Raw genomic sequence first — 12,433 nt, 5'->3', positions numbered from 1 at the left:
CCTGTATTGTAGTCTTCTTGAAAATCTCACAAATGGGGTGAAATTGCTTCATTTGAATCTTGCCTCTGACCTGGTCATTAAATGGCCAAAGCAGAGGTCTGACCACCCTACTATAATACAAAACCCACTTGTTAAAACAATAGATGCAGAAGTCCAGGAAGAACTTCTGATATGTAGATCACATTCTTCAGTAGAGTGCTTAGCCCAGACCTGTAATTAAGCACCAAAACAGAATTACCATTTCAGATGTCGCTCCTCTTTGCTACTTCCTCCAGGTATGGGCATCATGCATAAAGCACTGCTGTGTGGTATAAACAAGTCTTGGGGTCAAGTTTGGGGCACACAACTCTCCTAGGCCAATGTTCAAGGAGTACAAGTGGTGGTCATTTCCACTTCTTTCGGTAGTGGAGGTCACATGATTTTGTGTTCACCACAAATTTATTTGTGGTTAGTGGTGTTCTCTCATTCGTTGTTTTGAGATAAAGACAGAAAGGTCCCATCTGGTCCTGACCATCCAAGGAATGTGTCGGAATTGGGATTCTCTGGAAGAACTCTAATCACCCTAACTTAAGTAACTTATCTTCCATCAGTGGATTAGTATTCCTTGTTATCTAAAACATTAATATCCTGAAATGTTAAACATCCCTGCTGTGAACTATATCCTCTTTTCCTCTTCAAATCCAATACAGGGATAAACTAGAAAATGCATTGAACAAAATCACATAGGATGTCAGGTGCAGCCAGGAATGTAATAAGTCCTCCTGGGGAAAAGTTCAAGCCAGCCTGTTTAGTCTTTCCTTTGTTTTCAGAGAAGAGTTACCAACATTTGGTGCACTGCTTTGTTATGTAGGTGTTGGTTCTACATATTAATTTGCAGAAAGGCTAGGACTTGGATAATGGATCGGACCACCTTAGCACTGAAATCCTTAGGAACTCCTGTGTGTATCAATTTCAGAAGTTCACCTTGTAGATATGCATTCCACTGACTCCATTTTCAAAGGGCAGACTTGTGTCACTGCTCCATGCCTACACCTTTCTTATATGTAAATCAGGTCTACCATCACTAAAGGTATTCTATTTATGTGAAGGAGGACTTGAATGACAGAACAAAACTTTAGCCCACAGCTCATGAAATAATTTAATGGGGGCAGATTTAAAAAACAGACAAACAAACAAGCAAAACTAAATTAAAATTTAAAAATGTGTGTATAAAAGCTAACGTGTAACAGGATGATAGGGCTCCAGCTGCCAGGTAACTGGGTACAACATAATGGTTTATGTTAGCCCTGAAGTTACTTAACCCCAGCAGATAAGAACAGATCCTTCCAGGATCATCAAGACACATCTGGATCACATCCTGATTGCTCTTTCCCATCAAGTCCCATAGTCTGCAGGGATGAGCTGCAGCAAGATCAAGTGCAAAAGAGTAAAGTTCTCATTTGGAGGTAAAGGCAGCAGAGCTGTGTCCCACTTTAGCTGCTTGCTCTATCCACTGCAACCAGGCTTTTCTGGGCACCATCCTTGTAGCTGATGGAAAGGATGTGAGGAGAAAGGCTCCTTTGGACAATGACCACCAGCCAGGAGAAGCTGGCACTTCGTGTATTCAGCTAGAGAAACTCTCTAATGAGACCAGTTCCCTCCCTGAGAAGCTTTCTCTTTCCCTAGGCAAGGAGAAGAATGAATATTTGAATTTCAACACCTTCTGAAAGAGCACAAAGACCTAGTTTCTCAAGGACTTGACTGCATTTCCCAAACTGAGTCCAAATGCCATTTCTCAGACCTGTATGCCTGTGCATCCAATGGCTTTCTCCCAACTGACATCTGGGCAAATGCAGATTCCAGACCTGACCTGTGTGATTGCACCTGAGAGAAGGAGGACACTGTAGAGCACTACAGGCTGGAGACCTCTTTCCTGACGTCAGGGAGCCAGATTTCGTTCATCTTTCATGTGAGTTGCTACTTTCCTTTTGGGATCAGATGGACCCAGCAAACCCAAAGAATCCCTGAAATGACCATCTGGAACTGCACCCAGCACACCAGTCTTTCCTTGTCCCTGTGAGTGCTGGTCAGGATGAAGGAACAAATGAAAACCCAAGCCCTTCAACAGGACCAGTATCCAGCTGGGCTCGCTTCCCCAGGACACTCATGTCTGAGGCTGGGCAATGGCTTTGTGGCAGGTTTCATAACAATGTGGAATCAGGAACTGACATTCCATCCATGTCTCAGCTTCAGTACGTAAGTTCTCCAAGTGAAGTGCTTGTCACTCTTTCCCATGCATCATTAATGGAAGCACTACAGTTTTATGTTTCTACCACAATAGTTCAACCAGCCAAGAGAATAAAACAAGATTACATCACCACTGCAGGATTCGCTAAGTAAACAAAAAAATATTAAGATGCCATCTGTTTTGCTAGACAGATTTAAGGGAGCACATCAGCAGCTAGAGAATAGACTTGCACTTAGCACATTTTCAGATTTTTTTTGTTTGTTTTGGAGCTGCTATCCATAGAAATTCAACAGCTGCCCCATACACACCTTTCAAAAAAAACCTCACCTGAATTAGAAAAAAGGAATGTGGTGTTAATGGACAAACACAGTAATATTGCAAGCTGTGATTGGTATTGTTGCTGTAAGAGAAGTTTCAACTGGAATATCACATATTAAGTATTATTATTAATCATATCCATGAGATCCTGGGTGACATTTGTTGCCAGATAATAACAACTCCTCAGAGTTGTGGGCCATCTAATGTTTTAGGGGACATAGGTAGAATATGTTCAAGAATAAATCTGGATTAAGAAGCTTAGGCACAATGTATTTCTGCTTGCTGAAGGTTCAGCAATGCACACCAAACCACAGCCTCTCAGTCTTAAAAAACCCTCCAAATATATCTTTATATTTCTGCTGCAAACCCAAAGCTTTAAAGCATTTCTTAATCCTCTCCCTGAACATCTACACTTGTCTCATCCCAATTTAAGGCTGCTTATACTTCCCATCTACCTTGGCTGAGAGCAGGGCCAGTGTTCCTCCAGGAAAGTCCATGGAGTGATTTGTCACTCAGCCATGTGTTCTGAAATGGTTTGGAGAGGTCAGGCACAGCAGGGCTGGTCTATAGGGCTGACAAACACCTTGAGAACCCCCTGTCAAAAAGGTATGTTTTTGTCTGGACATACAGTTTAGGCTGCCTCAGAAGACTTCCACAGGTTTTTTGTGAACAAGCAGAAAATCTGTCCCAAGGCAGTTCAAGTTTGCTTTTGCAGAGCAGTGCTGAATAATGAGGTAGGATGCAGCTCCCCTCATTATTTTGGTGATGCTCACACTGGAATACAGAGTGTCTTGCTACTTCTCTCCCTGCACCCATCATGTTTAACAAAGCTTTGAATCACCCCAGTGCTTATCAGTTTGCAGTACAAACCAAACTGCATGAGTGCTACTGGAGTTATGTGGCTACAAGCAGCACAACTGAAACATGAGGGTACTTAGTTTGAATACTGAAGAAGATTTTAGTGCTTTGCCTTCAGACCATGAACAGGATTGTATAACCTGATTGCCACCATTTTCAAGATGATTTAGTGAGCAAGGAACTACTTTAGGGCTTCCATTCTGTGGTTGTAGGATCACCTAACTTCAAGCACAATTGTGACATGAAGAGTGGCCGTTCTGCAGCTGCTGGTGGTGATTCAGTGCAGCATCCCACACACTGTACACGGACACCACGGAGCAGCCAGCCAAGAGGAACAGTGCTGAATGTGGCTCAGTCCTACTTAATTACATTCCTTATCATGCTGACCTGTGTGTTATTTCTTCCAGAGGGAGCCAGTCAGGCTGCTTCAGCCATGAAAAACAACAATAACAATCAGGAGAAACTGTAAGACAGAAGTTATCATGAGCAACTTGCACTGAATAAACAAAGAAAACATCAGCTTTGCTTAGAATGTGTGACCTGATGTCTATGTTTGTCTTGTCTCTACCACAACCTACTTTTCAGGTCTTCTAAGTACTTCCACAAAGGCACTTCCCAAAAAACCCTTTAGGCCAGTGGAGCCATGTACAGTTTTCTATAAAAGCATAAAGGAAGGAAGGAAGGAAGGAAGAATGAAGCCCAGTAGTCTCTTTTACCTTGTAATGACCTCAAATCAAGCATAGAAGATAGTCCACATATCTCAGTCCCTGGTAATTCCTTCTGGTAACAATAATTTAGTGTCTATTTACAACTCCCCGTGTTCCTCCCCTTACAGAAATTGTTCGGGGGAAGGAAAATTTGCCCTCTGGTTCAATGCTTTGGTGTCACCAGGACACAGGTCCATGCAAACGAACTTCAAGCTCTTTAGGGCTAAGCAGTAATTATCCAGCTTTGCCAGCTGACTGGTTGAATTGCTGCCAGGGGACTGAAGCAAGGCTGGAGACTTCTAAGCATATTGCCCGACAAGTGACAGAACATGCAGCAGGGATAAGGGTACAGATTAGCACGGTTCAGTGGACAGAAAAAGAAGCAATATGGGGCTATATAGGGTTTGGTCAAAATAGGTATTTTTTCATTGGGTGCAAGCTTCATATATAGAATCCTGGGATGGAGGTATTCAAAATGTCAAGAGAAGTTTCTCCCAGCTCCAGTTTCCCAGAGGTATTCCCTTACTGCAATTTTGTCCCCCACAGGGGTTTCGTGTACAGGGAATTGTTCTTCAGAATCTTTCTTTGGCTTTTATTCCCCCTTAGTGGAATTTCTTTCTAAGGAAGACCTATGGTTACGATCTAAACCAGTTCTCTTCTGTTCTCTACCCTATATTCTAAAAGAAAATTGTAACTTCTACCTGTTTGAATCCATATGGCTAATCAAACCTGAAATTTAACTGAGAAAAATCAAAACCAAGCTAAAAACCAAACGAATACTGGTTTGGCTTTATAACAACTAAATTAGGGATGTAGCTTAACTTCAGTATTACAGCCTAAATTAAGGAAGCTTCAAATCATATTTGAAGCTTCAGTTTGTTCATTGCTTTGCTTGAGCAACAGGAACTTTGATAGGATGGAGTTCTATGAAGCAAGGTAATTAGGAATTAAAATATGAACCAAGAAGTGCTGTTCGGATCGTTCCTTAATCTTCCCAGCACATGCAGGCTTTGCCATCTACTCTATTGGAAAATGTTTTAGAGACAGGTAAAAAATACATAAGCGAATAAATATGGGTAGAAGCTAATCTATGTGAAGAATGCCAGGCTAAAAGTGAGTCTTTTTATAATGTGGGATATCAAGAGGAATCTGGCTAAATTCTCCTGAAATAAGAGGCCTCACAGAAGTGGAGATGACTTCCCTTTGCAATGAATCTGAAGTATTCCTTCCTTCGTGTTGTGACATGCCATGATCTCTTAGGCAGGGGCTGGCGTTCACGGTGACATGAGCTGAGAACAGTGTTTGTATTCCTCAGTGAGGCCACATCCAGTGCCCACACAAGCAGGCATCACGAATAGGAGCATCTTTCCTACCTTTAGATGTCCACAGGGTAGACCTTTACAATCACCCAGGAATCCTTTCTAATCAGTGAAGAGCAATCCCCATATTCAGGGGTGATTTACTTCACTTTAGATGTCTCCTGTAGGACAAGGTGAATTAACTCCTGGCAGTGGCTCTTTCTCACTGCTAATATAGTTGGAATTTGGGATGGTGACTGGCACAGAAGGCCTTGCTCGATGGGATAAATCCAGCACTGGCTACTAGGCTTCATGGGAGCATGACTGTTTGCAAGGCAACAGCATGACAACCTGCTGAAATACACTGAGATTTTGGAAAATCTTTTGATAATTAGAACTTCGGCATTGTGTGCAACACTGCAGTGAACTACAAATGATATCTGATTCTTTCTGTTGATTTTCAGCAGGACAAATAACTTTAAGTCACACTTTTTTTACTCTGATCTGCACAAAGAATTAAAAATATCTGTTGTCTCACTCCATCAGGAAAAGCTGAATGTAATCTTTGAACCTACAGGTTTAATTTTAAATTTATAACTTCTCTGGGCATTTAAACTGCAGTTAAGATTTTAAACAATATAATTTTTAAAAATCTTTATATCTCTTTAGAACATTGACATCAAAAATAAAAAGACATTGGATTTTATTAGTTCCACTATGTACTGGGTTACTTAAAATGCAAATTGCTCTCTGAAAACTCCTGGACCTGAAGGTTTAATTATTGATATCTATTCTTGTCACTGAATAGCTCTCTCTTTTTTGATCATGCCAATAACAATCCTAGTACTCTTTCTCTCTTTTCCTATTTTGTGGGTGTTTTTCACTGTCTACATTTTTCCGGGAGCTTTTCTAAAAAATAAAGTCCATATGATCACTTCATTTGCTGACCTCTCCCCATCCCATCTTCTCAGCAGATGACTTCTACATTTCTTGCCCTGTTTCAACCAAATGAAACAGAGGGAGAGAGGTTTTCAGAACAATTCCATTCCTAGCAGATCTGTGAACGCTGACAGCTAGGAAGAGGAAAAAGCTGGACAAAAAGCTCTGCTGATGGACAAACAAGCATACCTTGGTCATGGCACTACTTTTGACCAGTATGCAATTATTTTTGTGGTCCTTGGGGATTCTAAGGGGGCTTGGGGGGAATTTGGGCTACTGTAGGATGAACACTTAAGTGCACATAAAAGGAGGGGAACCAAATCAAGAAGTCTAATTTATCTATTATTTGTGTCTTTCATTAATTGAGTTCTCTGATTTCTCTGTCTTTTTTTGCCCCCGGTTTGTTTTTCTTTACCCTGTTTAAATGAACTGATAAGAGTTCTCTAAGCTTGTGCAAATATGCAAACAGACTGAAAACAGAGTCCATTTGACCTTGGTTCACTGCCTCAGAAAAAGCTTTTCAGGGTGTTTTTAAGAAAAGTATGTAAAATTCCAGGAAAAGTGATCTGTGATCTCAAAGTTTTAACCTGAACTCCTTGAACTCAGAAGCAAGACTGCTATTTCTGTGCCAGAGAATGACACACACTGTGGATACACTGCAATTAGCGTTACATTTACTCACTACTTGTAGAAGCCTCAAATGGGATTGTGGCCTCTGAGCTCGATGTTTTACAAGTGCATGTGTGCAAGAGACAGAATGAGACACAAAACAGAGGCAAAGAACATTCAATAAAGTTTTCTATGTAGATTAGACATGGCCAAGAACTTTTCAGCAAGGTGACCATCAACACAAAATGCCTGTTATCTGAAATTAAAACTCCTTTTTGTACAAATGCATTTGTTTCAGTTTTGTTATTTACATGTGATAGGGCTTGGTATGCCCAGTAAAGAAAACTGTTTTCTGAAGAAAAAAACCTATCTGGAAGTTCACATACTGGGGCATGAAGCTCAGTCCTGAAACTCTTATCATGACCCCCTGCCCAGATGTCCTGCTTATGGAAGGATCCACGTCAGCCTGGTCATGGCAGCTTCTCCTTGGTAAAAAATGGGGTGAGCTACCCACAGCCCTAAAATGGGCAGAGTGGCACCTCCACTCCAGGGCTTGGGCTCTCACTCAGACTGGGATCTCACTGTAAGAGGGAAGTATCACTTTGTAAGGAGGAGGTCATGATGCATCTGGCACTCATGTGATTTTGTACTTACTGGGTAAAACCCTTAACCCTGTAAAGTTTTTAACACTCTAGCACAGAAGAGACTTTACCTCACCTTGGCTTAGAAAATTAGATATTTTGAAATTCCTGCTTTGGAACATCTTGGGGAAAATGAAAGAGAAAAATAATATTAATAATTAATATGTTTTATTTACTCCTTATCACATATAGGCCCTGAAACTTATCTCTTAAAAATTCATAATCAGGTATGGGGGTGGATTGGGTAATATGCTGAGTAACATAGAATCAAGGAATCATAGAATTATTTAGGTTGGAAAAGACCTCTGAGACCATTCAGTCCAAACATTAACACTGCACTGCCAAGACCATCACTAAACCATGTCCCCATATGTCACACCTACACATCTTTTAAATACCTCTAGGGATGGTGACTGGGGTTCGTGGGATCAACAGTCTTCCAGTAAAGTGCTACTGGATTTTGAAGCCTAAATACCCTTTTCCTAATGTTCTTTTCTAGGAGTACTTACAGTATTTTTAAACTTAAAAACTTGCTTTTTTTCCTGAAAATGGAAATAAGCTATATTTTTCTTACATTTTCTTAGATTGTAATTACTTCACCCATCACAGAATTTTATGTTTTGAACCACAAATTGTAAGGCAGATCATTGTGTTTGGATTGATGGACACCCAGACTAGCAGTGAACCAAGAGAGACAGTGAGATAAATGAGTTTCTGACCTCAAAATTTACATCTGAATTGGAAAAGAAAGTCTAAGGCAAAATTTGGAGAAAGAGTTAGTGTGGATTAGCCTGTTTAAAATAGAGGGAAGATTATGGAGAAAACTTCCTAATTCAACTCCTCTTTGTGCTGGCAGTTTTATTTGAAGGAGTGGCAGAATGTACAGCTGACAGAGAGCCTGTTCTCTCTTAGAGAGAATCACATTATAAGTATTCATTTGTTCATAGCAAAGTACATCAGAGACATGGTATTTCATCATCTCTGGACTCACTGGCCACATTCCAGTGAAAAATAATTACAGATATTGATGGCATTTATGCCCAAGATGCCAGGCCCAGTACTTGTGTTTGTGAACAAACGGGCAGGGAGGGATGGAAAGGCACAACTCATGGGATGTAAGGAACTGTGGCACACAGGAGGAAAGAGGGAGATCACCATGCCCTTGAAGTCAGGAGCAGTTCTGCCAACAGCAACCAATTCCTGTTCCTTGGGCTCTGCACCCACACTCTACCTTTGCTCTCAGCAGGTTGTATAAGCACAGTCAAGCTCTTATTCTGATGTAGGCATCAGCTTTTGATATACTGACTTTTTAAGCTAAAGCTTTTGTGTAAGATACTTCTGAACAGATTGGACAGTATTGTGTCAACACCCGTGTCTGAGCTGGTTGTGAGTCATTAGAGAGGGACAGTGATGCTGGGGCCAGATTCCTTTATAAATGTCTGAACTAGGTCAGATGCACTGCCTCAGACATGCTTGCTCACTTCCTTTTACTGTAAAGAAAGCATGGGGTATAAGTAAAACTACATAGAACTACATAAACAACTTACATACGATTTGGCACTAATAGGAATTCTACTTCAGAAACAGTGCCACCTTAAAACCAAGTTTTAATTTTCCATATTACTATAATAGTGTCTTCCAGCTTGCTTGGAATTTACAGTAAGACAGTGTTTAGATTGGAATTGCCACTCAGAATTAAAAGACATATTGAACATTTCCTGTGACTCTAGCCAATCCTGTATGAATTGAATCAGATCGTGGATGTAATAGGATATTCAGTCTGAAATAACTGAAAACAGGAGAGCAGTGCCAACACTTAGAGCTGCTGCAGAGGGAGAAATTACTGAGTTGAAGCAAAATGGTTTTGAAGTTTGACTGCTGGCCACAAATCAGCCAGTAATTAGATTGTGGAGAAAAATTCTGAAAGACCATAGATGGATATAAATTCAGAAAATAAGTAAAGGAAAAGGTCAGCCTTTAATTTTACTGAAGTCTATAATTGGTTCTAGATTTTATTCTAGATTGTCTATACTTTGATAATTCCTGTTGGGCTCCTGGAAAAGCACAAGAAGGAGCAGGACAGGTAGATTGCATGACACCGTGCAGCTGTGTTTGCTTTGTGAACCACAGCACTGTTTGCTGTACCAGTCTATGGGTGCTGCCATGTGTCAATGGCTATAACTTGTCACTCTGTTTGCTTATGTCTGATGGCAGATGTTGGAAATGGAAACAAAATCCTCCTTCCTAAAATATGTTTTATTCCAGTGAAACTTCACCAAAATAGCTTGCTATAACATGGCTGTTTTCCTAACATAACATTAGTAACCAAAGGTTTAACCCAAATATTCCTACTCAAGTGTGTAAATCATTGCAGCAGCTAATTCCCTTAGCAGGGAAAACTACAGGAAGAAAGATACTGTATGCAATTCAACCCAAAGACAGCGATACTTCCACAATTATCCACTATAAATAATGTTTCCATACACAACGGCATATGTTCCAGATATGCAGTGATGTGGCTTTTCCACCCAGAGCTGCAGGAAAAGGGGAAGATGAGAAGTGGCACCTCACCAGCAGTTCTGGCCAAAAGCATTTTGCTGGTGGTGCTGCTGCAGGCTGAAATGTTATGTGGCTCCTGGAAAGCTCCCTTTGAAGCTGCTCAACACTGCTTTTTAGAAATTAACTCTATATTGTCTCTGGAAAAATCTGTACTTGAATCAGGCAACTTATTTGTGACCCTTTTTTAGCTTCACAAAGGGAGTATCTCTGTTGTCTTTAACACAGGTACAGAAGAGGGGGCTGTCAAAGCCACATTTCTTCCTCTCACAAAGGCTAAGGAAAACCAGAATCCAGTCATTACTGTTATTGTTTTTTCCTCTAAAAATCCTGTTCACTCAGGCATGTTTCTATTACCTAATGCTCCTCCTAAATATACTGTGTATTATAATATACCTCAGCATGTTGTGTTTAAAACAAGAGATTGCATGATCTAAAACCCATTCACACATTTACAGAGCAATTCTGAAGTTTAAACAAATCCTGTATCCAACTGAGAACTGAAAATTGAAAGGTAACAAAAAGAGAAAAGGCCAAGTATTATGACTAGTCTTTGGTTACCATTTTGGCCACTAAGTTGAGACTGACATATTTAGAGCTGGCAACAGAGATATCCTGAATTCATGAGAGCTACCTGCACATCTGGCATACCAAGCTGTGCTAAAAGAGCATGAATGCTTTGGACCCAATCTCTAAAATGTTAGGATATGCCAGGAAAAAAAAATGCACAGGCAACCATAATTTTCCCCTTTGTACAGACATATTATAATATAGGCTTTAGCTGTTACTTTTCCTCCAAAGAATTTCTGCCTTGATCTGCACAAAGAGGAAGAGTGCTGATTGTTCAAAGGCTGCTCCCCAGTTTATTCTCCTTTACCCTTCAGCCTTTGTCCTGGTTTACTGGCAATGGAATTAGAGGAGAGTTGTCCAAAGCTCCCTCTGGAGTCAGTGGAGAGACATTAGTAGTTCCTTAGAGTTTTCAGTTCAGCGTAGGTTTCGAGTTACTCTCTGGAAGTGTCTCTTTCTCACCTTTCTGCAGCAGGGAGCCTAGGATGAATAAGTGCTTGTATCATGCATTTTAAATCAGCATTTATTTAGGTGAAAAACAGCTGCTCCAGAAGCCTTGTTAACAGAAAATGTTTTGTTCCTTTTCTCCAAACAATGGCTAATTTCCCTATGTGCTTTGCCATGACACATATTGGTTTGGTATCTCAGTGTTTCCAAATTATAACATTTTTTCAAGGTCCTCTAAAATGAGGGGATGACACATCTCCCATTTGCCTGTTGAGAGCTGATATTCTGAATAACAATAAAAAACCCCTGTTAATTTTGGCTTCCATGTACTCTGCATTATATATAAATTAAGAGGGAATTCTCGTTGCCTTTGGCTGTAGCTCTGTGTTGATACGTGAAGTCCAGATCACCTCACAGGATTCAGGGCAAGCCCAGAAAAATGCACTTTTTGAGTGGTCTTGAGTAGACAATCTGCTCAGTATCATTCAGGATGCTGTCTGCTGGAAAGGGCAGTTTCCTTCTCCAAAGCATCTTTTTGTCAGCTGAGCTGCATGGCTTTCTTCTCCTTCCCTTACCTCATTCATCAGTTGTCTTACAATTCCTGTTAGTTCAGGTCTTCCTGCTCCAAGTCTGCCTTCCTCTTGGCCCTCTTCACTTCTCCAGCTACTTCAGTCTGGGCTTTTGTTCTCCTGAGCCACATCAGGAAACCTCCTCAGCTACCTCAGTACAGTGGAAGGGTCTCCCAGGAATAGCTCTTTACAGGAATCTTCTTTAAAAAGTTGTCTTGGCATTAAGTAACCGTCTTGGCTCTGGTTTGAAGCTACATCTGAAACAGAGAATATCCAGCAGTGCATAGGTCAGCTCCAGCACTGAGTTGAGACTCTGGTTCAGATAAATTATCTTCCACTTGCAGTAGTTTTTCTTGTCACATTTTGGCTTTGCTTGTAGGTTTCTCATCCAAAGAAAAGCCTGACCTCATTAAAATATTGGCCCTATGGACTTTGTGTCATGTCATGACTGCTATTACTTTATGCTTACCACAGGGGAAAAGGGAGTGCCAGCTTTCAAAGCTCAGAGACAGAATCAAACACGACTGAAAATTTTCCTACATTTCATGTTTTCCAAATCAACATCTTGAACCATGTCTGAACATCTTGAAAATTCAGAGACCATAAAGTCTGGAGTCCACTTGTGGGTTTTAATTTAATATCAGTTTTCTTGGAAACAAGCACACAGAATTCCATCTGATTAGATTGACTTTGGGCA

The sequence above is a fragment of the Cinclus cinclus genome, chromosome 2, assembly GCF_963662255.1.
Source record: "Cinclus cinclus chromosome 2, bCinCin1.1, whole genome shotgun sequence".
Taxonomy (NCBI): domain Eukaryota; kingdom Metazoa; phylum Chordata; class Aves; order Passeriformes; family Cinclidae; genus Cinclus; species Cinclus cinclus.
Note: the sequence above shows the minus strand (reverse complement) of the source record.